The 12,584-nt window shown below is 42.2% G+C and overlaps 1 long non-coding RNA gene across 1 annotated transcript in view; it reads left to right on the top strand.

Annotated features, from left to right (window-relative positions):
* LOC110257511 overlaps nt 1-10,111 on the top strand; it is a 35,723-nt gene extending 25,612 nt beyond the window's left edge. Inside the window, exon 4 of the long non-coding RNA XR_002340230.1 lies at nt 5,367-10,111. This is a non-coding gene — a long non-coding RNA (uncharacterized LOC110257511). The remainder of the gene's footprint in view (nt 1-5,366) is intronic.

Genomic DNA, 12,584 nt, shown 5'->3' with positions numbered 1-12,584 from the left:
ACATTTTGGGCATTTTTTAATTAAAATATTTTCTGTCACCCCTCTCCATTATCCTCCTGAAACTCCATTTTTTTTTTTTTCTTTTTTGTCTTTTTGGCTTTTCTTGAGCCGCTCCCCGGGCATATGGAGGTTCCCAGGCTAGGGATCTAATTGGAGCTGTAGCCACCGGCCTACACCACAGCCACAACAGCAACAGTGCAGGATCTGAGCCGCGTCTGCGACCCATACCATAGCTCACAGCCATGCCAGATCCTTAACCCACTGAGCAAGGCCAGGGATCAAACCCACAACCTCTTGGTTCCTAGTCGGATTCATTAACCACTGTGCCACGATGGGAACTCCTGAAACTCCAATTTTGTGTATGTACACAAAATATATATATTCGGCCACTTGATGTTGATTACAGATTGATGCCCCATTCATTTTTTTGGTCGTTTTTTCTTGGTGTTTCATTTTTTGCAGTTTCTATTGCTATATGTTCAAGTGCACTAAGCTTTTCTTCTGTTATGTCTAGCTTGTTAATCCCATTCAGTGGATTTTTCATATCAGTTACAGTTTTCATTTCTAGAAATTTGATTTGGGGTCTTTTTAATATTTAAAAGTTTTCCCTTTGTGTTCTTGCTTTCCTCTACCTTCTTTGACTATTAATTCTACTATTTGTGTCATTTTGTTGTTTCTGTTGATTGGTTTTTCTTCACAATATAGGTATTTCACTGGGTTTTTTTTTGCATTCAGTAATAAATAAGAGTATATATAATGTATATGTACAAGTTAAAGAATAATACAATATACACATATTTAAAGCTCCATTATTAATACAATAATAAGTTTATTATAAAAAAATTACTGGCACCTTTTCAGTCCCTTTCTCCCCCAATCTACTCGGAGGTAACATCTATCTTGAATTTTGTGTCACATTAAGATGTGTTTATTTATTTGTATATTTATATCCCTAAAACGATATATTATTTTTGTTTTGTTTTGTCTTCTGTCTTTTTTAGGGGTGCACCTGCTGCATATGGAAGTTCCCAGGCTAGGGTTCTAATGGGAGCTGTTGCTGCCAGCCTACGCCACAGCCACAAGCAACGCCAGATCTGAGCCATAACTGTGACCTACACCACACTCACTTCAACACCAGACCCTTAACCCCCTGAGCAAGGCCAGGGATCGAACCCTCAACCTCATGGTTCCTAGTCACATTCGTTTCCACTGTGCCACAATGGGAATTCCTGTTTTTGATTGTTTTAAGCCCTTGTCAAAACACCACAATTCTTGACAGTTATTTTTTACTCAAGATATGATGTCTTTGAAATTCAGCCAGATAAATGTGTGTATCTTTTGCTCATTCATCTTCTGTACTGCATGGTATCTCATAAACAAGTATTCCGAGTATTATCTGTTTTATTATTTGTGGGTGTGAGAGCTACTTCTAGCTGGATTTTTGTTTGTTTGTTTGCTGGTCATGCTGCTGTGACCACATTTCCAGTTATCCCCCTTACCGTGCACACGGAAGGAGGACTTACACTTCCTGACCCCTTGTGGTTGAATTTATGTGACTTGTAGTGACTAGGAATTATGAAAAGATATATGCTGCTTCCAGGCTGGGGCAATTAATTGCCGATGCAAATACCTCCCTGGCTCTCTTCCCTCTGGAAAGGAGACCCCCAACATTCAGCAGGTGGTGCTGTGTGACCTTGGGAACATGAGTAACTATGATGAGTGGAGCCTAACAGTGGCTCGTGAGCGTGAGTGACAGGTAAACTTTTGTCAGTATAAGATTCTCAGGTGTTGGCAGTAACAGTATACCCTAAGCCTATCACGCTGTAAAAAGTATCTCATTGTGGTTTTAATTTGGATTTTCCTGCTTACTTAATGAAGCCAAACATCTTTTGATTTTTTTTTTTTTTTTTTTTGGACATCTCTTGCCTCCTTTCATAAAGCACCTATTTATGGCTCTTGTCCATTTTTCAATTGATTTGTCTTTCTGTTACTCATTTATGGAACATTTTGGATTCTCATCTTTTGTTGGCCTTGTTTCAGTTTTCTTTCCGCAATTTATCGTTTTTCTTTTAATCCTCTGGTTCTTAAAAAAAACAAAAAAACTTTTCATTTTAGAAAATTTCAAACATATGCAGAAGTAGAGGAAATAGTGTAAAAACCCCCTTGGAGCCATAACCCAGCTGCAGTAATTATTGACTCCTGGCTGATCTTGTTTGGTCTGTAATCCCTACTCAGTCCAGTCGATTATTCTGAAACCATATAATTTCAGCTGAGTATCTTTGAAGAGAAGAACCCTTTGCTCTTTGGAGACTCAGCTTTGTGTGAACTCTGTTCCCATCTCCCAACCCACCCAAGCTGAAGCCTTTTCCTTCTTTCCCTCAAACCTAAGCTGTAGGCTTCTGAGGAGCATCTGTGTCTTGGCCAACCAGGTGGCTAAGGAGATTTTTAAAAAATCTTTTACATGTATTGTGCTAAAAGCGCTAGAAACAATTTAGTATATACAAATGTTCCTTAGATACGTCCCAGTAGGTGTGTTTTATGCTTCTAGGTTTTTTACATGCATATGTGTTGACCACTACCCATATTAACCTATAAGCTTCTAAAATTTCTGGACTGTTGGCGCTCCCATCGTGGCTCAACGGAAATGAATCTGACTAGCATCCACGAGGACGCAGGTTCGATCCCTGGGCTTGCTCAGTGGGTTAAGGATCTGGCCTTGTCTTGAGCTGTGGTGTAGGCCAGTGGCTACAGCTCTGATTCATTCCCTAGCCTGGGAACCTCCATATGCCATGGGTGCAGCCTGAGAAAAATAAATAAATAAAATGTATGAACTGTGCCTATTTGCCTTGTTTGAAATAATGCCTAGCCCAGTGTGACTCAGAATTAAATAATAATCAATTATATTTGATGGAAATGGAAGTCCTAGTGATTGTTAGGATATTGTGAGGAAAAGGAACTCAAGTTACGGCTTGACTTTCATAGGTAATTTTAATGGCTATAAGAAGAAATTTATCTCGCATGGAGCAGAATATGAGATTTTCCCTGTTCTCCTCATTTCAGTTTCCTTTTTTTCACACCTATTCTAAGGAGTCTGTGTGTTGTATGTTCAGCACTATTGTTTTTTAAAAGTACCTAATTTAAAATATGTGGCAATGCTGTGGATAAAGGCACTACACGGATATTTCTATTATAGAAGAATCTGGAAAGAGCATTCTCACATTAACTCCCTTCAAGTGTATCATCTAATCAAGTTGTTTCTTCTAAATTATTTGTGTACAGTGTGCTTTGTCTTTGTTATTTGTATACAGTGTGCTTTGTGTTTGAGAGTTTAACAATTCCATTTTATACCTCTCTAAAATTTTTTTTTTCTTTTTTTGCTTTTATGGCCACACCTGCAGCATATGGAAGTTCTCAGGCTAGGGGTCAAATTGGAGCTGCAGCTGCAGGCCTATGCCACAGCTACAGCAATGCAAGATCCAAGCCACATCTGCAACCTAGACCACAACTCATGGCAACGCCGGATCCTTAACCTACTGAGCGAGGCCAGGGATGGAACCTGAGTCCTCCTGGATACTAGTCGGGTTCATTGCCACTGAACCATAAGAGGAACTTGCTGAAGTAATGTTTTGATAATTATTTTAAGCAACTTCATTAGTGAGTAGTGGTTTCTGACTTTTTTTAAACAAATGTCTAAATACAAGAATTTTTGTTAAAAAATAAATATAACTGTTTTATAGGTGTTATATTATTGTCTTTCTCTTTAAAAAGGAAGGTAGCTGACAATGTATCAAAGAGGAACTGAAAAAGACCAACCCAGGGTCACTGGTTTTCTGGTTCACGTTCTCTGTAGAGCTGTCACTGCAGTTCTGTCTTTTTTCGTCGGGGTCTGCTTGATTCCTTTGATCCAGAAATGCCTCTCTCCCTTCCCTCTGGCCACTGTTGGCAGAGTTGGCCTGCCTGGTGCTCTCCTTGCCCTTATTCCATGGTTATCTGGCAGGAATAAGAACCTGCGCATCCCTTTGGTACTTGTTTTTGATCTTCTTGATGAACCTAGTGCTCCCAGATTTCCAGCTGAAGCCCATGGTCTGGAGTGATGCTGCAAGGAATCTCACAGAGTCTCCTCTGTCCACCTCTCTGAGCTCTTGAACCTGGTTCTAGTGTGCTTTCTTGGCTGCTTTTTGACTGCTGGCGATACTAATAAAACTTTTCCTTTGTCTTAAGATCTGACATATTTCTTTCCAATTTTTGTTACCAGAGCAAATCTAGGGAACAATGAATCTTCAAAAGCAAGATTTTAATATGCTTTCTGTATTAGTCAGGGTTCTCCAGAGAAATGGAACCAATAGGCTATACATACAGCCTATTGAAGGTGAATATGAATATATATTTACACACACATGTGTGCGTGTATATATATATATATATATGATGATTTATTATGAGGAATTGGATCACACAATTATGGAGGCTGAGAAACCCCACAGTCTGCCCTCTGCAAGTTGGAGATCCACAAAAGCTGGTGACTAATTCAGTCTGAGGCCTGGGAGCGAGGAGAGCTGATGGTAAAATTCCTAGTCTGAAGGCAGGAGAAGATGCTGTGAGATGCTCCAGTTCAAGCAGTAAGGCAGGAAGAAAAGGGGCACAGTTCTCCCTCCTCCTCCTTTTGTTCTGTTCAGACCCCCAACAGATTGAGTGAGGCCCAGTGGGGAGGGCAGTCTTCACTGAGTTCACCAATTCAAATGCTAATCTCATTTGCAAACACCCTTACACACAGCCAGAGACAATGTTTAATCTAGGCATCCAATGGCTTACTCAAATTGATGCATAAAATTAACCATCACACCTTGTCATGCCAGTGTTTCTTTTATCTGCATCCCTAATAAAACATTTGTTCTGTGTGATCTCAGAGTTTGCCCTTCCTTTAATTAATTTAGATACTGTAAATATTAGTCCCCCGCTCCCCGCATTGTTCATATTTTCTCCAGTTGTTCCTCTGATGGCTCATTTAAGTAACTTATACCTCTCCCCACTTTATAATGGCTTCTGCATAATTAGTGAATATTTTCACGAAAGACCAATCATTCCATGACAAATGTATCTTGTTCCCAGGCTCTGTGGAATCCTTATGAGGGACTTTCTGTAATTCCTAACCTCAGGCAGAAACAACTTCCAGAGCTCTGTACCTCGGCCAATCCGTTTCTCAAATGGATACAAACCCACTTTTCTCTTATTAAAAACGACTGTTTACCAGGTGTGTCAATCAAGATGAAAGGTGCTGAACGTAATGAACCGCCGGTTTGGTTCCCCCTTCTGACTGTTGATCCTGGAGCCCTGCTACTGCTTACATATGCATTGCTCTTTCACAGGAAATAATGGGATCTGACAGCACCTTCTATGCTTCCTGCTACATTCTTTCTGCAACACTCCCAGAAACCAAAAAGCCCTTAGGAGCACCCAGGGAATTTCACACGTCTATAAGAAGAACAGTCTGTTAATTGGGCTTGGTTATTCCATGGGGATATCCTTCCACAGAGTATGTGCATCATGGAAGAACATACAGCATTATCCAGTCCAGAGCCCTCTGGCTGAGCTTGCCAGAAGAAAGAGCACCCTGCCCTGAATAAGGGACGAGGATGGGCCCCCAGGGGGAACTGAATTCACCCAGAATCCTCTTCAGCTCGGGTCCTGAGGATTTTATCAAGAGCCTTCTGTATACAGAGTGTAAGATCAGAGACTGTTAATATTTCTTTCGCATGCCGGCAGGGAAGACAAGCTCTAAAACCTTAAGAGATGTTATTGCATCCGATCCCACAAACTAAATATTTGTCAAGAGACAAGCCGTTCAAAGCATAGAACTTGTTGAAGTCAAATCCAGACACGTGGCATAATTAAGAAGATACCCGTGTGTCTCCAAATCATGCATGTTCATTTGTCCATCTAAACACTTGCCAAAAAGGAATAGCCTAATCTCAAGCTTTTGTCAAGTGAAAACACTTAATGTTGCTTTTTAAAAGTAGCTCGTCCTTGATGGGGAAAGTACAGATATGGTTTCTTCTCTCATGGTCTTGGTCATCACATATGTAATGTGACATAGACCAGAAAACAAATAGATTCTGCAAGCAGAGCAGAGAAACACAGGGAAAATCTTGTTCGGTCATCGTTAAGAGATTTGGGGGTTTGGGGTTTTGTGTTTAAGGTGCAGACTAATGGAGTGACGATCCTTTGATGTGTAATGTAAGGGGTACCAGTGAAAGGATGCCTAGTCCAAAAGGTTTTCTCCACATTCAGATCACAGCGCCTGAAAGTCACTATACACTTGGGGAGCCAGAGTACCTCCCAAGTTTCGGTCTCGAATAGTCTCAATGGGAAAGGTAATTCATGAGCCCGTTCATCAGTGCGATCATCCTGTGTAGGACTTTCCGTGGCTTATGTGTCTCTTTTCAGAGTCCCACGAGTTTGAGATTGGAGGCAGGAGGACACATCTAAAGCATGAGATTTTCTTTGTGAAGAAGGACTGAAAAAATAAAGAAAACTAGTCATTTGAGGCCCATTATGTTCCAGGCATTGTACCTGCATCATCGAGATCCATTTATTGAGTAACCCCTAGCAACCCAGGGACACCGATGCTTTTATCAGCCAAGCTTCTTGTCGTGGAAGGGAACACAAGCAAACTTAAAAGTTTCTTTTTGCTTTTTTTAAGTTAGATAATTAAAAAGTCTAGAAGTTTCTTCTTTCATGTGTAACTGGATCTGGGTTCTTACACTGTGCTTTCAGAATCTCTTAGCTTTTTTCCCCTTCAGAGTTATCCTTATGAGATCTCTGGTTTCATGGCCTCTGTTTTGTCTTTATTTTTTTATTTTTAGGGCTGTACTCCTGGCATATGGAGGTTGCAAGGCTAGGGGCTGCATCAGAGCTACCGCTGCCAGCCTACACCACAGCTCACGAAAGTGCCAGATCCTTAACCCACTGAGCGAGACCAGAGATCGAACCCTCAACCTCATGTTTCCTAGTTGGATTCATTTCCGCTGCATCACAACAGGAACTCCCCAAATGGAACTTAGAGCAGACCTGAAATGGCTCTGCTCAGCCCTGTGTTCACCTCTGTAGTGGGGCCTTCTTACAGCGTTACAAGAATCCATGAAGGTGCTAGAATACCTGAGTCGAGTGGGTACAGAGTAAAGCATATAGTATTGTGTTAGTGATGAAATGTCATCATGATGAAATATCATCTCATTTTCATGTGATGAGAGACAAGAAGACAGGAGGCTGTGTTAGTTTCTGCCTGCTGCTGTAACAAATTACCATAAATCTACTGACTTCAAGCAACACAGATACACTGCTTCATGGTTCTGTGGGTCATACGTCTAAAGTGGGTCTCATCAGGCCAAAAACAAGGTGTCCACAGGGATGCGCTCCTTCTCCAGGCTCTTGAGTCCATTTCCTTGTTCATGTAGGTGTTGGCAGAATTCATAAGGGAATTATGCGGGAAATAACACTGCAGAGGAATCCTGAACAATGGATTGAGCCCAGCTAAGACGTCAGACATTCCTTTTTCCCTTGTGTTCTTTGAACATGGTGATAGCATTTACAGGCTTGGTGGTAAAGAACAGAAAATAACTGGTGAGAATAAAGAAGCCTTATTTTTTTTATTATGGCAGCTTGCTATTTTTGTAGCATGGTAACTGAGTTGAACACAAAGTACAGTAACTAATCTCTCCTTCTTCCTGGATGAGTGAGCAGGTGATGAAATATTGATGTCGGCATCCTTGAACACATCCAAATGAACAGTGTTTGGCTACTGCTTCCGTTTGAAATGGTGCTGTGTTTGGGTTGTGGCTCAAAGCTTTGAAGGGCTGCTCGGCATCTCCTTTCTTCCGTGGAGCTCTTAGCATTCAGAGCGGTCAAATACTAGTTAAGTTGAGTCTTGCTTGCCCGTCTTCAGTCATCTTTGTTTGAATCCAAGGTGGTGTGTTTTTTTTGTTTATTTATTTTTTCTAATGGTTTTCATCTGATATTCATCAAGGGCAGTGAGTAGCTAGAGCTATGCCATTCAAGAAAGGATATTCTATCAGAGAAGGTGCATTTTGGAGTTCCTGCTGTGGTTCAACAGGTTAAGAACCAGCCATTGCCTCTGTAAGGATGCGGGGTTTGACCTTAACTGGTCTCGTGATATGGATTAAGGATCCAGGGTTGCTGCAAGCTGCAGCCTCCCTTGCAGTTATGGCTTGGATCCATTATTGCTGTGGCTATGGTGTTGGCTGTTAAAAGACAATAAATAAAGAAATAAAGAAAGAAAGAAAGAAAGAAAGAAAGAAAGAAAGAAAGAAAGAAAGAAAGAAAGAAAGAAAGAAAGAAAGAAAGATGGTGCATTGCTGAACCAGAGCTCTGTCATAACCATCGTTTAGGCCCGCTGCTGGAAAAAGAGAATCAAGTCTCAAATCATGCCTTTTTAGTTATGCCCTCTTGTATTATAGATGTAGGACAGTATTGTTTTGTACCTCTGTGAATATAAACTATCTCGTACTTGCTTTGTGTTGTGTAGTAATGACAACCGTACTTGATCAGAGCTGTTTTTAATGTTATTCTAGAATGTTTTCTTTCCAGGTGATTGAGAAGCTAACAAAACAAATAAACGAACAAACAAAAAAATGGTGCCAGGTACCACAACAGTCACAGAAGGAAAAAAAAAAAAAAGAATTCATAAGATGTATTATCGTAGGACCGAGGTCCCCATTACCTTGCTAGCTGTTGGTCATGGTCACTCTTCAGCTTCTGGAGGCCGCCTGGATTTGCCCTCTCCTGGCCTCTCATCTTCAGGGTCCGCAGCAGTGGGTCAAATCCCCATCTCATTTTGAATCTCTCCTGCCTCTAGTTCCATTGGATTTCTCTCACCAGAGGTGGGAAAGAGTCTTTATTTAACTACACTAGCCACCCCCCCACCCCACCCCCCGTTATCTATAGTCCCACTTTCCATGGTTCGTTACCCAAGGTCAGTCCCAGTGAGAAATATTAAGTGGAAAATTCCAGAAATAAACAGTCCATAAGTTTTGAATTGCACACTGTTCCGAGTAGCATGATGTAATCTTGAGCTGTCCCACTGTCTTGCTCAGGATGTGAATCATCCCTTTGTCCAGCTTGTCCTGAGCGTGGCTTAGAAACGCTCCGTTATCAGATCCACTGCCGCGGTTATCAGATTGACTGTCGAAGTCTCGCAGTGCTTGTGTGCAAGGCCCCCTTGGTTTATTGAATCAAGGCCCCGAGGTGCAAGACTAGGGATGCTGGCGACTCGGGTGTGCCCAAGAGAGGCCATCACGTGCTTCCTTTAAGTCAAAAGGTGAATTTTTTTGACTTAATAAGGAAGGGAAAAAATTGTAAGCTGAGATTGCCAGGATCTGTGGCAAGAACGAAACTTGTGTTTGTGAAATTCTGACGAAGGACAAAGAAATTTAGGCTGATTTTTCTCTCGAATCTCATACTGCAAAAGTTATGCCCACAGTCATGGCCAGTGCTTAGTTCAAGTGGAAAAGGCATTAAATTTGTACATTTTGAGAGAGAGATCACATTTCTGTAACTTTTATTTCAGTGTATTGTTATGATCATTCTATTTTATTATTAGTTATTGTTCGTCGCTGCAGTGCCTGATCTATACATTAAGCTTTGTATGTAGAGGAAGAAACAGTGTGTATGAAGTACAGTATTATCTGCAGTTCCAGGCATCCACTGGGGAATTTAGACTGTATCCCCCATGGATAAAGGGGGGACCACTGCACTCATTTGATTAGATTGAATCCACTTGGAATCTAGGACAATTTTAAGATTATCTCGAGATCTGTGACCTCAGTCACATCCACAAAGTCCCTTCGGCCATGTACGCAACCTGTTCACAGGTTCTGGGGATTAGAATGAGGGCATCTCTGGGAAGCCTCCAGAGACGAGCAGGGAAACCCCAAAAATAAGGTAGCGAATCCTTCATTTTGAAGGAGTGAAGCAGTCGTAACTGAAGCTTTCAAGCCTGCCCTCACATAGAGTTCCCACACGTGAAACTTAAGAGCTGATTTGTCCTGCTGTATAGCACTGGGAACTATATCGAGTCACTTAGGATGGAACACGATGGGGGATAATGTGGGAAAAAGAATATGTATGTGTGTGTGTGACTGGGTCACTTTGCTGTAGCGTAGAGAATTGACTGAACACTGTAAACTAGCTATAATGGAAAAAATAAAAATCATTAAGGAGTTCCCGTCGTGGTGCAGTGGTTAACGAATCCGACTAGGAACCATGAGGTTGCGGGTTCGGTCCCTGCCCTTGCTCAGTGGGTTAACGATCCGGCATTGCCGTGAGCTGTGGTGTAGGTTGCAGACACGGCTCGGATCTCGCGTTGCTGTGGCTCTGGCGTAGGCCAGTGGCTACAGCTCCGATTCGACCCCTAGCCTGGGAATCTCCATATGCCACAGGAGCGGCCCAAGAAATAGCAACAACAACAACAACAACAACAACAACAACAACAAAATCATTAAAAAAATAAACAAATAACTTTCCCAAGGTCAAAAAAAAATGTTGATTTGGAGGGAAGCCTCCCATTCCGATATGCATGACTATAGAGAACAGTCGGATATGCATGACTATAGAGAACGGTCGGTTCTATCTGAAAAGCTTGTCCTCCTCAACTGAGAACTCGGCATGGGCCGTGCACAGGAGAACACTCTGGGAACAACCAAGGAGGGAGAAGTCAACCATCCAGATCAGCCAAATCAGAGGTAGGGTCTGATGGAGCCTGTTAACATACCGGGGTAGCTGGGCCTCCTAAACGGAATCCAAGAAGAATCTGGCTTTTCTATTTGGGGAGTTCATGCAATGATCCAGTCCTTTAATGAGACATCTTATTAGGTCCTCAAATGCAGCAGCATCTTCTCTCCAGGATTCAGTCCCATGGTGGTCTTGGTAGCATGGGTGCTGTAGGCATCTCAACCGATTTCTGTTACTTGACTGGTTGTATCTAGTTGACGAACTTTGTCTTTTGTCCTTTTAGGGCCACACCCAGGGTTCCCAGGCTAGGAGTCTAATCGGAGCTGCAGCTGCTGGTCTACGCCAGAGCCACAGCAGCGTGGGATTCGAGCCGCATCTGCGACCTACACCACAGCTCACGGCATCGCTGGATCCTCAACCCACTAAGGCCAGGGATCAAACCCACAACCTCATGGTTCCTCGTCGGATTTGCTTCCACTGCACCGTGACGGGAACTCCAAGTTGATGAACTTTCTGACCCAAGAATCCTCTGACTTTGAAACTTAGGCTTACTTTTGTTTATGGTAAGATCAATGTCTAAAGTGTATCTTACTATACTATAGCAACAATCTATCCATCTATTTATCTGTCATCAATAACCATCCATTCATCATCTGTCAAAAAAATTGTTAAAAATAACTAACCCTTTGAATCCTCAAAGTTGATATTCTCTCCCTTGCAGCTGGAAAATGAATTTTAAATTATTCATGTTAACATCCTCTAGACAAATTGAATTTTTAGAGTATTTAAGAGTATTTAAGAAAAGCTTAGTAAAGTCAATCTTTTACATTAATGGATTCCATATTTAAAATATTAATTTCACATTAACCACTGCTTTTTGACTTACGCAGCCTTCTAATCAATAATTTTGAGACTAATTCATCTTACTAAGGAAAAAGTAATTTATTAAAATTTTAGCATAAAAGTTTTGGTTCTGGCTATATGACTTACTCGATGCGTGGAAGAGATTTTCAGGTACGTATCAGGTAAAAATGCTGGCTAAGATCATTTGTTTAAAAAGTCTTTTTAAATGCGTGCCAGAGCTTATAGAAAAATAAGGGAAATCCTCTCAGGCCAGCAAAATGAGACAGCAAGAACCCAGAGAGGCAGTGATCCCTGCAGCTGGCATTGCCCTGAGGCCTCTGCCAGGTGCTCCTAGCCTTGAGCTTGGGCCTGACCTTCAGTGGCCACGTAGTAATTTACCCTCCAAACCTGGGAGCTTGGGAAGTGAAGGGTGGTGCCCTTAGGACTACACTGGGAATTCCACTCCTGCTTGGGGTGTGGAAAGCTGCGAGAGAGAGAGTGTCACTCCCATCCTGACAACAGGAAAATGCTGAACAGTGTACAAAACCAATCATAGTCTTCCTGAACTCATCAGAGGGCTGAGGTCACCGGAAACCAGGAAACTGCATTTCAAAGAGTAAACAGTCCCTCCCCCCAAGGAGAGTCAGGACACATGAGTTGTTCCACCTTTGACATCTTGCAGGAGGAAGAGGTGGCTGCCATAGAAGAAATAAGAAGAAGAAGAAGAATCCCTAAAGGCTGAGTGTACTGGTATATATCAGTTTAGAATAACGGGGGCCCCAAGGGATGTGTACCCACCCCCAAGCACCTCTCCTTGGTCTCCGCTTGGCACTTTGGAGAAAAACTGGGGGAAGGTCAAAGGCAGGAGAGAATCCTTTTTGGTGGCACAGGATGCAGGAGGAGGATGCTGCAGCCGTGCCCTGATGCTCCTGGGAAGCTGCACCAATAGAAAGCAAAGTTCTGCTAGTCATGAGAGAGGAGCCAGAGCTCATCTG

Source organism: Sus scrofa, chromosome 18 (assembly GCF_000003025.6).
Source record: "Sus scrofa isolate TJ Tabasco breed Duroc chromosome 18, Sscrofa11.1, whole genome shotgun sequence".
Lineage (NCBI taxonomy): Eukaryota > Metazoa > Chordata > Mammalia > Artiodactyla > Suidae > Sus > Sus scrofa.
This window is presented reverse-complemented; position numbering and strand designations above follow the sequence as displayed.